The following is a 14,965-nucleotide window of genomic DNA, read 5'->3' on the forward strand; positions in this document are numbered from 1 at the left end:
AGGCTTTTGACTCTATTAGCTGGGAGCTGGGAGGCCCTTGACCGGATTCTCCTTATCAAGGGATTACAGGAGCTGTGGAGACATTGGATCAAGATGATTAATCTCACCAGCCAAACTATGGTCCTCTTTAATGGCATCCCCGGTCGATGGATCCAATGTCGATGTGGACTACGCTAGGGAGACCAAAATTTCCCCTTCCTCTTTAACATTGTCGTTGACGTCCTAGAACAACTTATCCTTCATGCCTCCCATGATGAACTCCTGCTCCACCCCATTGTCGATGACCTCCCCTTCCCTATTATCCAGTATTCCGATGCCACCCTCATCATTATAAGGGATATCTCAGAGCATGTCAAAAATCTAAAAATGCTTATGGATGACTTTGCGGCTGCCACAGGTCTCAACATTAACTTCCATAAGAGTACCTTCGTCCCGATTAAAATGACCTCACCGCTGCCACTCGCATGGCCTCTTCTTGTGGATGTGTCATCTCCTTCACCCCGCAAACCTACCTTAGCCTCCACCTCTCTACCCATAACTTTGCTTCTGTGACTTTGCCCCATCATCTTCAAAAGTGGCATGCGTCTAGGGCCGCTCTCTTCCAATCGGAGGACGCATTCTTCTCATTAACCCGGTGCTCACTTCCATGATCTCCCATGCTATGAGTGCTGGCTTACTTCTTGCTAAAGTTATTGAAAGCCATTGATAAAAGGAGATGTGCTTTCGTCTAGACTGGTGAAGACTTCTTCTCTGGCGGCCAATGCAAAATAGTTTGGACTGAAGTCCGCACTCCTAAAATTCTGGGTGGCTTAGGGGTCCTATCCATCATGCTCAAAATGCTGCCCTCCTTTCGAAGTTCCTCAAGAAACTGCACTTTGACACCACGGCCCCCTGGGCTTGCTGGTTCCTCCGTCGGTATTGGTGGTCTACTAGTCGAGATCTGGGTCACCCATGCTCTCGTGCTACTCCCATCTAGAAAGACACCCGCGCTGGCCTTTCTACCTTCCGCACCATTATTGTTCTTTATGTCCAAAATGGAGAAACCACTGCCTTCTGGCTCGAACTCTTGGCTTGGAACCACCCCTCTTTCAAAGATTTCGAGCCCTTTTCTCGCATGTCACTCGAGCCAATGCCTCTATAGCTTCTATCTATCTTACATGATTTCTGACTCTCTCGTTCCGCGCCTTACCTCTGTTGCGAGTAGCGAACTCAATTTATTTTCGACTGAGGTCTCTTCCGTTCCCCTTCTTCCCGGGAGTACATATATTAGGCTTTGTCGCGCCACTAACAAATAGCTTACAAACCAATATTTCTATGTCAATTCTTTCAGGCACTTGCAACAGGATGAGCATGCAACAAAAACTTGGGGGAGCTAGGCCCCTTTGAAGTGCAAGATTTTTCTTTGGCCTTCTTGGCAACGTCGCCTCGCCTGCCAACCAACGAGAGAAGATTCCGTCACAACCTGACCACCACTGCAACCTGCCCCTTCTGCACTCAGGCTCAAGACATCGACCACCTCCTGTTAACTCCTCTGATGTCCGGTGCTATTTTCAGACCAAATCTCGACCGAGCACCCGAATCCCGACTGAGCACGCGCTCCTTTCAGTCCATGCTCAGCTCTTGGTTTTGCTCGACTGCCAAAGCCACCACTTCATCCGCTATCGCTTGGAATATTTGGAAGCGGAGGAACTCCAAAGTTTTCAACGTGATGGATGAACCTCTTCCCCTCGTTGTGCAAAGATGTATCAAAGACATTAGAGTGTGGGCCCTGGTGCCGCAATTTAGACTCCCCTCTTGTGCTTCTATCTTGGTGCAACTCTTATGATCCTCCTTGAGCTCCTCTTCCTCTCGCTCTCGTCTCCCTCTAAAAATTTGTGATGAGCTACCTTGTAATGGCCCAATGTTGTTGATATAGAAGGATCAGGCTAGCGCAAGGCTGCCATAGTCACAAAACAAAAAAAAAGTAGAAAGAGACCCAAGCTCACCTGAAGTAAATATGAACTTGGTTCCCGTTTAACCAATGGTTAGGTTAACCTAACCTAAAAAAGAGCCCAATAGGCCTATGGGTTAACCGTAATGTGCAATTGGTTTTTTGGGTTCGATCCTCTTCTACCTTTGGTTAACCACTATTCTACCAACTCATGGCTCCCGAGTGCCGCCCCACGTGCGGACGAGCCACTCTTGCTAGGCTTCTGCCCCACCGCTGTCGCCGCCTCCCAGCCGTAGTCCCGTACCTTTTATCGTCGCTGCTGTCACTGCTCTGCCGCCCCATGGTCCCGCCTCGCCGCCTCCCTCGACCAAGGACTAGCACCTCGCCACACCATGGTCCACATCTGCCAGTTCTCTGATGCCTGAGGCCACCGACTAGTTCTGCTCCCCTCACGGTTCACCGTAGACCGCGCTGCGGCTCGCCGTGGACAACGTCAACAGCCCCACCATGGTTTTCTTGGAGCCATCGAAGCTCAGTCCCATACTAATTTGAGTGACTTGACTAACAGCTCGTGAGCACTTCCTGGCTAGTTTGAGTGGTTTGGTTGTCTACCATCTAGTGTTTTATTTTGAATCACTAGTTTGTATTAATATCAATCAACAGTGTTTTGGTTGTGCTGAATACAGCAGGAAAGGAAGACCGGAAACTGGGAAGGCCAGGTACGGTCCGAACCAATCTCGAAAATTCAGCCAGCATGTTCAAACCATTGCAGGGTTCCTTATCACATTTTCTTACTTTTCTGTCGGATACAACAACGACGGTGCAGCCAGTGCAGAAGCAATCACTAATCAGTGTATTTTTAGGTAGCGCTATTCACTGAGATTAATATAGAAGATCATTTGCATGCATACAGTCTTGATGCAATCATTGGTGGAAAAACAGGCTTCGGGTGAGCCCCATAAGTCGCGATGCTGCAGGAACCGCGACTAATGGTACCTTTAGTCGCGGTTCGGGAGGAGAACCGCGACCAAAGGCCTGGGCCCAGGGCGCTCGGTGGCCAGCCGGTGCACGTGGGGGGTCTTTAGTCGCGGTTGGCCAGGCCAACCGCGACTAAAGGTGCCCGAAGGCCTTTAGTCGCGGTTGGCCAGGCCAACCGGGACTAAAGCCCCTCCCCTATATATACCCATCCAGCAGCCAACACTTAGCCATTTGGTGCCATTCTCTTCACAAGCTTCACAAGTGGGTGTTAGGTTTGCTTTTGGTTCCTCTTATGCACATAAGGTGTTTGATGAAATGCCCCAAGAGCATGAAACAAACATGATATGAAGTGTTGGAGCCACACTTGAGCTTTCTCATTTATTTTTTCCTCCTCGATCGCGGTTAGCAACTTGAACCTTTGATGTGTCGTTGATAAAATGTGCATGTGTGTGTAGTTCATTGTTTAATTTATATTGTTTGTAGCTAGTTAGTTTAACAAATGCATGATGGTTAATTATATATTTTATATTATAATAATGCAGATGAATCGACAATGGATGTACGGTAACCGACTCTCCGGCGAGTTCAGTGCGGGTTTGAAAGATTTCCTCGTAGTGGCTAATGCGAACAAGCAGGGGGGTTTTGTTATCTGTCCATGTGTTAAATGTAAGAATCAGAATGGTTACTCTTCCTCAAGAGATGTTCACATGCACCTGCTTCGGCACGGTTTCATGCCAAGCTATAATTGTTGGACCAAGCATGGAGAAAGAGGGGTTATAATGGAAGAAGATGAAGAAGGGGATGATTTCATCGATGAAAGCTATCTTGCTCATTTCGGTGATACTTTCATGGAGGATGCTGAAGGTGAAGGGGAAGGTGAAGGGGAAGGTGAAGAAGAGGCACGTGATGATGATCCCGTTGATGATCTTGGTCGGACCATTGCTGATGCACGGAGACGCTGCGAAACTGAAAAAGAGAGGGAGAATTTGGATCGCATGTTAGAGGATCACAGAAGGCGCTGTACCCCGGATGCGATGATGGTCTGAAAAAGCTGGGCTGCACACTGAATTTGCTGAGATGGAAGGCACAGGCAGGTGTAGCTGACTCGGCATTTGAAAACTTGCTGAAAATGTTGAAGAATATGTTTCCAAAGAATAACGAGTTGCCCGCCACTACGTACGAAGCAAAGAAGGTTGTCTGCCCTCTAGGTTTAGAGGTTCTCAAGATACATGCATGCATCAACGATCGCATCCTCTACCGCGGTGAATACGAGAATTTGAATGAATGCCCGGTATGCACCGCATTGCGTTATAAGATCAGAGGCGATGACCCCGGTGACGATGTTGAGGGCCGAAACCCAGGAAGAGGGTTCCCGCCAAGGTGATGTGGTATGCTCCTATAATACCACGGTTGAAACGTCTGTTCGGGAACAAAGAGCATGCCAAGTTGTTGCGATGGCACAAAGAGGACCGTAAGTCGGACGGGAGTTGAGACACCCCGCAGATGGAACGCAATGGAGAAAGATCGACGAGAGAGTTCAAAGATTTTGCACTGACGCAAGGAACATAAGATTTGGTCTAAGTACGGATGGCATGAATCCTTTTGGCGAGCGAGCTCCAGCCATAGTACCTGCCCATGACTCTATGCATCTACAACCTTCCTCCTTGGTTGTGCATGAAGCGGAAGTTCATTATGATGCCGGTGCTCATCCAAGGTCCGAAGCAACCCGGCAACGATATCGATGTGTACCTAAGGCCATTAGTTGATGAACTTTTACAGCTGTGGGGCAGACCTGGTGTCCGTGTGTGGGATGAGCACAAAGAAGAGGAATTTGACCTACGAGCGTTGCTTTTCGTAACCATCAACGATTGGCCTGCTCTTAGTAACCTTTCGGGACTGTCAAATAAGGGATACAATGCATGCACGCACCGCTTACATGAGACTGAAAGTGTACATTTGCCAAATTGTAAGAAGAACGTGTACCTTGGGCATCGTCGATTTCTTCCGAAAGGTCATCCAGTAAGAAAGAAAGGCAAGCATTACAACGGCAAGGCAGATCACCGGCCGAAGCCTGCGGAACACACTGGTGCTGAGGTATTTGATATGGTCAAGGGTTTGAAAGTCATCTTTGGAAAGGGTCCTGGCGGACAATCAGTTCGAAGGGAGCTGACGGGCACGTAGCCATGTGGAAGAAGAAATCTATATTCGGGAGCTAGAATATTGGAAAGTCCTAGAAGTCCGCTCTGCAATCGACGTGATGCACGTTACGAAGAATATTTGCGTGAACATCCTAAGCTTCTTGGGCGTGTATGGGAAGTCAAATGATACAAAGGAAGCACGGCAGGACCAGCAAAGTTTGAAAGACCCTGATGACCGGCATCCGGAACAGTTTCAAGGTCGTGCAGCCTACGCTACGACCAAAGAAGAGAAGGTCATCTTTTTTGAATGCCAGAGCAGTATGAAGGTCCCGTCAGGATTCTCGTCCAATATAAAGGGAATAATCAACATGGCGGAGAAAAAGTTCCAAAACCTGAAGTCTCACGACTGCCACGTGATTATGACGCAATTGCTTCCGATTGCTTTGAGGGTCTCCTGCCGGAAAATGTTCGAGTAGCCATTGTGAAGCTATATGCATTCCTCAATGCAATCTCTCAGAGGTGAATCAAGCCAGGAGTTCTACCACGGTTACAGAACGATGTGATCCAATGTCTTGTCAATTTCGAGTTGGTGTTCCCGCCATCCTTCTTCAATATTATGACGCACCTCCTGGTTCACCTAGTCGATGAGATTTCCATTCTCGGTCCTGTATTTCTACACAATATGTTCCCCTTCGAGAGGTTCATGGGAGTATTAAAGAAATATGTTCGTAACCGTGCTAGGCCAGAAGGAAGCATCGCCAAGGGCTATGGAAATGAGGAGGTAATTGAGTTTTGTGTTGACTTTGTTCCTGACCTTAAGCCGATTGGTCTTCCTCAATCGCGGCACGAGGGGAGACTAAGTGGAAAAGGCACGATCGGAAGGAAATCAATGATATGTATGGACGGACATTCTCTGACTGAAGCACACCACATGCTTCGACCAATTCCAGCTTGGTGGCTCCGTACTTTGAGAAACACAAGAATATTTTACGCTCGGACAACCCCGGGAAGCCCGAATCCTGGATTAGGAAGGCCCACATGGAGACTTTCGGCAGTTGGTTGAGAAAACATTTAATGAGTGACAATAAGGTTGTAGATCAGCTGTACATGTTGTCCAAGACACCATCTTCGACTATAACGACTTTCCAAGGGTACGAGATAAATGGGAATACATTTTACACGATCGCCCAAGATAAAAAGAGCACCAACCAAAACAGTGGTGTCCGCTTTGATGCAGCAACCGAGAATGGGCAAAAGGTCACATATTATGGTTACATAGAGGAGATATGGGAACTTGACTATGGACCCTCCTTTAGGGTCCCTTTGTTCGTGCAAATGGTTCAAGCTAACAGGAGGTGGGGTAAAGGTGGACCAGCAATACGGAATGACAATGGTGGATTTCAACAATCTTGGTTACCTTGACGAACCATTCGTCCTAGCGAAAGATGTCGCTCAGGTTTTCTATGTGAAGGACATGAGTAGCAAACCGAGGAAACGGAAAGATAAGAAAACGATCAGTACATCATGCGATGATCCAAAGCGCCACATTGTTCTTTCGGGGAAAAGAAACATCGGGGGAGTGGAGGACAAGACAGACATGTCGTAAGATTATAATATGTTTGCTGAAATTCCGCCCTTCAAAGTGAACACCGACCCAAGCATTAAGTTAAATGATGAGGATGCTCCATGGATACGGCACAATCGTAAGCAAGCGAGGGACACAAGGGAAGAAATGATGTGTAATAATTTATTGTACCAAACTTTGTTGAATGAATCATGTGAATTATATTACCCGTGATGTGTTTGGTGTCCATTTTCGAATGATTCAATTGACTCGAGATAGCACTGATGATACATGAAATTTGGAGTGACTAAGTCATACTCCTGCATACATGAAATTTGGAGTGACTAAGTCATACTCCTGCATATAGGAAATTTGGAGTGACTAAGTCATACTCCTGCATACATGAAATTTGGAGTGATTTAGTCATACTCCTGCCTAGGCGTATAATATGCATACTCGTAGTCTTCATAGCCGCCGCCGTTGTCCGGGTCGTCGTCGCCTTCTAAGTTGCTTGGCGTCGTTGCCGGCTGCTTGTCGTCATTGTCGTCGGGCGGCGCTCGTGGCTCGAATCGAGGGTAGCGCAGCGGGGATATCGCCGGCCGTGATGTAGTCCATGACGCTCTGCGAGTCCGGCCGTACCACCATAGCCGACGGCCGGCCTCGTGGAAGTTTCCGGAGGCAGACCGTCCACCACATCCCTGGCGAGCGCCCTCTCACGCCGATTGATGAAGAAGGCGTCCCAAGTATGCTGGTTATCGGGATGCCGGCGGATTCATCCGCTGCTCCGGCGTGAGGTCGAGGTAGTAGTGGTTCGTGATGGCCGCCGGCGCGCAGTACACGAGGGACGGGAGGGACCGGCACGGCGCCGGCGCTTAGGCTCCAGCCGGCAGGGACGCGGTAGCCCGGAGGGCAAGGGTAGTTCGAGGCGCAAAGCTCCTCCACCTGCTGGTAGGTTAGAGTGGGTGCGGTGGAAGCCATGAGAGAGTGATGAGAGATTGTAGAGATGTGATGCTGGCCAAGCCGGGCTACCTATATGTAGTGACAAATGGCGAGAAAAATGGGAGCGGGAAGACAGGAGGCGGGAAGAAAGAGGCGGGGAGAAAGTGGCGGGAAGAAATTGGCGGGAAAAAATTGGCGGGAAGAAAGAGGCCGGAAGAAATTGGCGGGAAACAATTGGTGGCGGGAAGAAAGAGGCGGGAAGACAGGGAAGAAATGGCGGGAAGACGAGGAGGGAAGAGGGGGTCGGCGGAAAGAGGGGAAGAGGGGGCCAACGAACTTTTGAATTGAATTATTTTTATTTTTATGAATTTTTTGATATATTATATGTATTTTTAACATATTGAATTGAATTAGTTTTATTTTTCTTAATTTTTTGATATATTATTTGTATTTTTAACATATTGAAATGAATTAGTTTTATTTTTCTGATTTTTTTGATATATAATTTGTATTTTTAAAATTTTGAATTGAATTAGTTTTATTTTTCTGATTTTTTTGATATATTATTTGTATTTTTAAGAATTTGAATTGAATTAGTTTTATTTTTCTGATTTTTTTGATATATTATTTGTATTTTTAAGAATTTGAATTGAATTAGTTTTATTTTTCTGATTTTTTTGATATATTATTTGTATTTTTAAGAATTTGAATTGAATTAGTTTTATTTTTCTGAATTTTTTGATATATTATTTGTATTTTATGATTCTGAAATGAATTAGTTTTATTTTCTGAATTGAAAAAGAAAAGTAATTCGAAAAAAGACCTTTAGTCGCGGTTGGCCTCGCCAACCGCGACTAAAGGGTCCTTCGACGGAACGAAAAACCGGCGAAAATACCCTTTAGTCGCGGTTGGTGCGGCCAACCGCGACTAAAGGTACCCTTTAGTCGCGGTTCGCGTCCCCAACCGCGACTAAAGGGTCCTCCCTATAAAAGCTCGCGGCGCGAACGGCCTGCTCATCTTCTTCCTCCGCCGAACAGACCGCCCAGACGAACCGACGAAGACGACGCCCACCAGACGCGCCCTCGCCGACCGCCGACCGCCGACCGCCGATCGCCGACCGCCGACACCGCCGTGCGTCGCCGCGCCGTCGGCCGCCGCCTCCCTCTTCGATCTTTCCGCGCGCGCGTCGCTCTCCGAAAGAAAACCGCCGCCGCGCCCCTGTGCCACGCCCGCCCCGACTGTGCCGCCCCCGGCCCACTCTTCGATCCCTCTCGCCCACGACGCCGCCGCCGCCGCCTAGCTCGCTCGCCCGCCGGCGCCGGCGCGCCTGTGTTGCCGCGCGCGCACGCGCTCGGCCGGCCCTCTCTCGTTGACGAGAGATCGTGCGAATGGGGCGCCGGCCGCCTTTTTTTTTAGTTTTTTAGTTTTTTTTTAATTTTAACTAGTTAATTAGTTTTAGAAAACGGTAAAATTTGATAATTAACAAAAAAAACAGTAAAATTTGATAATTAACAAAAACGTATATAAAACTTGATAATTAAGAAAAAAAGTAAAACTTTGACAAAAAAGTAAAACTTGACAAAAAAGTTAAAAGTTAAAAAATATAAACTTGACATGCACCCCGCGCGTATACGGAGAGGGGGCAGCGAGGCGGCGATGCGCCGCCCTCGCCGCCCCTCCGTATATGTGCGGGCTTTTTTGTTCGCAGCGACGGGGCGGCGCCACCGCCACCGCCGCCCCCCTTTCGCCACCGCAACCGTGCCGGTCTCTCTCTCACCGTCCGTGCTCCTTGCCGCCCTCCTCCTCTCCCCTTCCGCGCGCCGCCGGCCGGCCTCTCTCTCTCACCGCGCGCACGCGCCGGCCTCGCGTGTAATATGTAACAAATATGTAATATGTAACAAAATTTAACTTAAGAAAAATTAGACTTAATGATAAAAATTTTAACTTAAGAAAAATTAGACTTAATGATCAAAATTTTAACTTAACATTTTATTTGGGATCGAGAGGGGGCGGCGAGGGTTATGTGTCCTCGGCACCGCCACCGCCCTCTCGGTCACCGCCACACCGGTCTCTCCGTCACGCGGTCACTGCGTCCCCCTTTCGCCACCGCCACCGGTCTCTCGGTCACGCGGTCACTGCGTCCCCCCTTTCGCCACCACCACCGTTCTCTCGGTCACGCGGTCACTGCATGCGAGGCGAGGTCGATCGTCCGCATATACACATCTAATACACGCGTCCCCCCTCTCGCCTCCCTCGTCGCCCTCTCTCTTTATATGTAGAAGAGATGTGATAATGCTGGCATATACACAATTAATTTGTTTTGACTACATGTTTTCAGATCGACATATGGCGGACGATAGAGCTGACCCAATTCTGGACAACTATGATCCGGACGCTGAAGACCATATGTTCGGCATCATAAAAGGCGATATTCCATATGTGCCGACCGGAGAAGAAGAAGATGATATCTCTTCTTATCTGAACCTTGAGGGTGAAGATGAAGGGCGCCGTCAGCAAGCAGATGATGCCGAAGAAACGTCGATAAACGACGATCTTCAATTGGAAGTAGCAACCACCTCCGGCGCCGAGGTATATATATATACATATTGAGCGTCTGGTGATACAAACTAACTGATTTGAATAAATGTGTGTGTACTAACGCGCGCGACTCTCTTTCTTATTTTAGCCCTCGGCCGGATCGTCGAAAAAATCGAGTACGTCGTCAAAGCGTGGTGCAACCAAGACGATGAAACCAAACGAAACATGCACCATCGATGTTGTCGATGAAAAAACCGGCAGGCCGCTGGAGCCCAGCAAGAACGCCACCAAGTTTGTCAGCCAATGCGGAGCCGTTGTTAGAGACAACGTCTCGATCACCGTCCAGGAGTGGAATGAGCCAAAGAAGGCACGTCTTGGTTTCACTTTTGTCGATAAGAGAACAAAAAAAGATTACGTCAAGAAGCTTATGGAACATTTCGTTCTACCTCCGGAATACCGCAGATACGATGAGGCGGGTAACAAGATTCAGGAAAACAAGGAGAGGTACAAGCTAGTCAAACAGTTCGCTCTTTCTAGGATGGCCAACGCATTCCGGAAATACAAGCAAAATCTAGCCCATGACTTTGTCAGGCCGGGCAAGACTCCGGATTTCAAAGGACAATATGAGAAACTGGAACATGATTGGCCAGAATTTGTGAAGCAAAAGAAATCGGAGCAGTTCCTTGAAATATCGAAAAAAAATAAGGAGAATGCGGCCAAGAAGGAGTACAATCATATCATGGGGCCAGGAGGGTATCGCTTTTGGCAGCCTAAGTGGGAGAAGATGGAGAACGAGCTGAGGGCGCGAGGAATCCGTCCAGGTACGGAGGGATGGGACCCAAGGGCCAAAAGCTGGTGGTACGGGCATGGGGGATCGCTGAACCCGGAGACAGGGGAGTGTGTTTATCAGGGCAAAATAATTACACCCACCCAAAAGCTTATTGAGGCAATGAGGGAGGCTCAAGAGGGGAGGATCAAGTTCAACAGAGAGAACGACGCCCTGACAAAAGCCCTCGGGAATCCTGAACACGGAGGACGTGTACGAGGCATGGGGCCCATTCCGTGGAAAGTAGGGTTCCCCCAGAACGATGACCCGTACGGTTACAGAAGCCGTAAGAGAAAGATGGATCGGGATGCAGATGTTGTGGCGAAGTTGGTAACGGAAATGGATGTGATGAAGAAAACCGTGAGTGTACTAGTCGCCGAAAGAGATGCAGCTCGGGCGCAGCATGAAGATCATCCAATGGATCTCGGAAGCCAGCAGCGGAGAAGAAGCAGCGTGGCTTCCACGGAGGCCTCACCGGCTGGTGCACCGACGATCGAAATTACTGCACCGGAGCCTCTGGTGGTCGAAATTACTGCACCGGAGCCTCCTCGCTACCCCGTGGACGATATAAAGGAGATGAAAGCATGTCATCTGTATTATCCTATCGGGAACATGTCCATGAAGGTAGCCATCGGCAGTGCTTTGCCACCTGGAGCACTCCACCACAACAACCCCATTCAAGATGGCTATGCTCGTGTGACGGTGGAGGAGATAGTCCAAGGGTTTGAGGACCTGGACATTGACATTGCTACACCTGAAGGGGTGAAAAGACTTGGAGATGTCAAGCGCCAGTTCATTCTATGGCAGAAGAAGTTTATCAAGTTTCCAGGCGAGGCGCCAACAAGTCCACCCCCCTACGGTGGTGGTGGTGGCGGTGGCGGTGGCGGTGGCGGTGACGGTGGCGGCGGTGGTGGTGGTGCTTCACCTAATACACCTCCTTCACGTCAGCCGACGCCGCCCCTCAGTCCTCGTCCGGCGGGTAGCGACGCCGCCCCGATCCTCGTCCGGCGGGTGATCAGCAGACACCGCCCCCCAATCCACCTCCGGCGAAGAAGCAGAAGCAGTCCTGGGTTATTAACCCGGACCCTTATGTACCTAAGAAAACAAAGATACCAGAGCCATCACTGAAGCCTCTCATCCCGAGGCCTTGGGAACTTAGTGTCGAGGAAAATGCAGCGGCCGTGGCTGCTCAGCATGAGAAATGGAAGGAGGAGTGCAAGAAGAAAAGAGAGGGCGAGCCCAAGCCAGTATATTCTGACAAGCAAAAGCAGTGGGCTAAGTCATTTTTGAACACACCGTCCCAAGCCGCGAAGAATCTGCCTGACGACTATTTACGTGAACTTCGTAGGCAAGCACTCGCGTTCAAGAGGAACCAAGAGTTGGCGGAGAAGAAAGCCTTGGAGGATGAGGCCGAGTCAAAATTAGAAAGGGGGAAAGAAGTTGCCCAGCTCGGGGAACAAAGTAAACAATCGATCGCCCCGCTCATAGTGCAAGCCGCCGATCCGGATGCCCCCGATATCATAGCAGCTGCGGCAGCACATGGATTGACTGTAACGAGTGCCAGAGAACAAGCGGCCGAGTTAGGTATCACTCTTCGTGCACTGCTAGGCCTTGATGAGGCGCCAATGAAGGACGTAGTATTTACATATGTGAAGAATGGCCCTCTCGTCGAGCCTGCGCAGGAAGAGGATCTACCTCGACACATGAAAGGTCTGCTAAATTGGTACAAGGGTTACATAAAACATAAAAACGCCAAAGAGTATATCTATGCGGAAGTTAGATATGAGCATCACTTCAAACATTACTGGGTACAAATTCATCCGAGTGAATTGTTCCAGCTGTTCAATCTGCGCGACCTCGACAAATCTATCATCAGTTGCTACGTTCTGTAAGTGATTTATTAATTTCTACCCCATCTCGTTCATTGCCTGCACTATATATATATATATATATATATATATATATATATATATATATATATATATATATTGTCATAACTATCTTGTTGTGTACGCTATTATGCATAATGAAGAAGCGGGAAATGCGAATAAGGAACATCCATGATGTTGGGTTCATTGACCCACACATCGTTAATTCACATGTGTTAGAACACCACCCCGCCGACGTGGAGGATGACCTGTGGCGGTTTATTAGAAAACAGCAACAGAAAAGTGATATTCTATTTCCTTACCATTTTGGGTGAGTGTTTCTGTCTTGAGCACATTCTCTTTTGTTTACTCCATGCATGGTATGTGGCTAATCGATGAGTTATGCATGACTGTGCATGTATCGTGTCCGCAGGTTCCACTGGATTCTTATGGTAATTAAAGTTCAGACCTCCTCAGTTCTCGTCCACGACTCTCTGAATATGGATCCGGCGCTTTGGGGCGACATGAGAAAAATGATGCAAAAGTAATTATTTTCATTCATTTGCGCTCTATATCGATCGGCCTATTTCGTTCATCATTTCCTAATATCAAGTAACTAATTAATAACTCTCTTGTTTATTTAATTTTCTTTGCCTCGTAGGGTTTGGAGACGGTTCGTAGATACCAAGGTCGGTGAATTCAAAAAAGAGCTACATTTTAAAATGGCAGTGCGGACGACTGGGGATATTCAGCCACCGGGGACCAATCTATGTGGATACTATGTTTGTGAGAGGATCCGGAGATACTGCAATGAGCGGGACCAGACGTGTGAGAACAACATCCTGAGGAATAACCTCCGGAAGACGCTTAGTCCAGAAGCTCGCTTCCGACCACTTCAAGAGGAACTAGCTGGATGGTTGGCGAGGGAAGTCATCGATCCTAGAGGAGAACACTATTACGATGACGTAGAACTTTATATGCACCAGAATTTGTAACTAACTTGTTCAAAATTGTATATGGTCATCCGATATTGAATATATATTGTATATGGTCATCCGATATTGAATATATATTGTATATTCCTCTTGAATTCTTTTTGGTTCTAATTTCAAATTTGTTTGAAATTGTACATTCATATGCATGTATGTATACAGTACCGTAGAATATGTGAAACTCCTTCAAAATTAAAACCCAAAAGAAATAAAACAATACAAATTAAAAAGAAACCAGATTTAGGGGGAGGGGGGCTAAAACCCTAAACCCTGCGGAGGCCTTTAGTCGCGGTTGGCCAGAAGAACCGCGACTAAAGGTCCTCCGCCCTGGCGCTCGCCTGCGGCCCACGTGGACGGGCCTTTAGTCGCGGTTCGTAAGGAACCGCGACTAAAGGGGGGGGGGCCTTTAGTCGCGATACTTTGGTCGCGGTTGCGCCACCGCGACTAATGGCAGTTGCCAACCGCGACCAAAGCCCCTTTTTCCACCAGTGAATCCTTGTTTGTTGACGTTACCATGGAAGCACTGACCAACCCAGAAGTACATAAATTGCACCAATTCTCGTACACTACACACACGGAGGAGAACCAGGAAATATGATATGGAGATCAGAAAGAGCACATTCAGTTAAGTACAGGGGAATTACGAGGCATGCAGGCACGGAGCACAGAAATCCGATGGAGCACGTATATCCATCATTGCATGGTCAGGCATGTAGGCACTCTGTTAGCTCCGGTAGACCTGCAACCATGCAACGAAAATCAGAAAACACAGTTCAAGATCAAGATCAAGAGACCTTTTCCTGGTTCCAGATAGCAGACACGCTGGAATATAAGTGTTATCCGGGTGTTAAACTCAGTCCATAGTGTAAACTGCAAATATTTTGTCACCAGTAGATGCCAAAAGGGACATGTATGCAACATAATTTCTTTTTGACTAGCCTACAAGTGATGTGAGCAGCTCAGCAACTACACTGCAATGGCACATAACAAGTACAGTAATAAAAGGATCAGAGTGACATTTCAACTTACTTTCACAAGTGGCACTCGATATGGCCTTGCGCCGGTTATAGAGATTAAAAAAAGGAACATTACCTGCAGAGGAACAAAATCTGTGTTATAGATAATCCTAAATAATGCAACAACGAAGGCAGAATTATAACAGAACATTGGAATACTTAACCAGATGCAACAT

The sequence above is a fragment of the Lolium perenne genome, chromosome 3 (assembly GCF_019359855.2).
Source record: "Lolium perenne isolate Kyuss_39 chromosome 3, Kyuss_2.0, whole genome shotgun sequence".
Classification (NCBI taxonomy): domain Eukaryota; kingdom Viridiplantae; phylum Streptophyta; class Magnoliopsida; order Poales; family Poaceae; genus Lolium; species Lolium perenne.